We start from the raw sequence: 1,810 nt of genomic DNA, 5'->3' as shown, positions 1-1,810 counted from the left end.
ACATTATCGTTGCGATCTGTCCTTGAGAAGGACAAACTCAATGGGACAAACTTTCTTGACTGGTTTAGGAACTTGAGAATTGTTCTCAAGCATGAAAGAAAGGCACATGTCCTAGATCAACCCATTCCTGAAGAGCCAGCAGCCAACGCTCCTAGAGCTCAGAGAGATGCTTACGCAAAGCATAAGGAAGACTCTGTCGATGTGGGATGCTTGATGCTTGCCACCATGGTTCCAGAGCTCCAAAGAGATCTGGAACACATGGAGGCTTATGAGATGATTGTCCATCTCAAGGAAATGTTCCAGCAACAGGCAAGGCAAGAGAGGTATGAGACCACTAAGGCCTTACATTCCTGCAAGATGGCTGAAGGTGCATCAGTCAGTGCTCATGTCTTAAAGATGAAAGGGTACATTGATCACCTTGAAAGGCTTGGATTTCCCATGAGCCAGGAGTTAGCTACAGATTTGATCTTGAACTCACTCCCCGAAAGTTATGACCAGTTTGTCATGAACTACAACATGAACAACATGGAGAAATCTATTTCTGAACTGCATGGGATGCTTAAAACTGCTGAGCCGAGTCTTAAGAAGAAGCCCAGTTCTGTTTTGATGGTTCAGAAAGGAAAGGATATGAAGAAGAAAGGCAAAGGCAAGGGCAAAGGGAAAGGTCATGGCTCATCCGGTAAGACCAGAGAGTCAGGCAATCCTCAAACCAAGCCTGCACCAAAGAAGGCAAAGCCTCCAAAGGAAGGAGTCTGCTTCTTCTGCAATGAACCTGGTCATTGGAAGAGGAATTGCAAGCTCTACCTCGAAGATCTGAAAAAGAACAAGAAGGATAGCGGGGCTATCGCTTCAGGTATTTATGTTATAGACATTCATCTTTCTACTTCCACTACATGGGTATTAGATACTGCATGTGGTTCTCACATTTGTACGAATGTGCAGGGTCTAAAGGACAGTAGGAAGCTGAAGAAGGGCGAAGTTGACCTACGAGTTGGAAACAGAGCAAGGGTTGCTGCTTTAGCTGTAGGCGCTTATGAATTAGTTCTGCCCACTGGGCTTTTGTTAGTTTTGAACAATTGCTATTATGTTCCTGCTTTGAGTAGTAACATTGTTTCTCTTTCTTATTTGGATAAGGAAGGTTATACTTCCATTGCTGGGAATGGTAGATGTTCTATTTATCGTAATGATATTTTTATGCTCATGGTGATTTGCATGGTGATCATTATATATTGAATTTAGAACAACTCAATCATGGAAATATCTATAACATAACTGCCAAAAGGGTCAAACCAAACGATTTGAATCCGACATACCTCTGGCACTGTCGTCTAGGCCACATAAATGAGAAACGCATTTCTAAACTCCATCAAGATGGATTTCTCAACTCATTTGATTTTGAATCATATGATACTTGCGAGTCTTGCTTGTTAGGAAAGATGACTAAGTCACCTTTCACTGGGCACAGTGAGAGGGCCACAGATTTGTTGGGCCTCATACATACAGATGTGTGTGGACCGATGAATACAAATGCCAGAGGAGGTTATTCGTACTTCATCACATTTATAGATGATTTTAGCAGATATGGGTACATCTATCTGATGAAACATAAATCCGAGTCTTTTGAAATGTTCAAGATATTTCAAAATGAAGTACAAAACCAGCTTGGCAAAACAATTAAAGCCCTTCGATCTGATCGGGGTGGTGAATATTTGAGCCAAGAGTTCATTGATCATCTTAGGAGTTGTGGGATAGTCTCACAATTGACTCCTCCAGGAACACCACAATGGAATGGTGTTTCTGAACGGAGGAA

Source organism: Neltuma alba, unplaced genomic scaffold (assembly GCF_004799145.2).
Source record: "Neltuma alba isolate B1F8T4 unplaced genomic scaffold, ASM479914v2 tig00011094_pilon, whole genome shotgun sequence".
Classification (NCBI taxonomy): Eukaryota; Viridiplantae; Streptophyta; class Magnoliopsida; order Fabales; family Fabaceae; genus Neltuma; species Neltuma alba.
The sequence above is the reverse complement of the archived record's forward strand: the minus strand, read 5'-3'. Positions refer to the sequence as shown.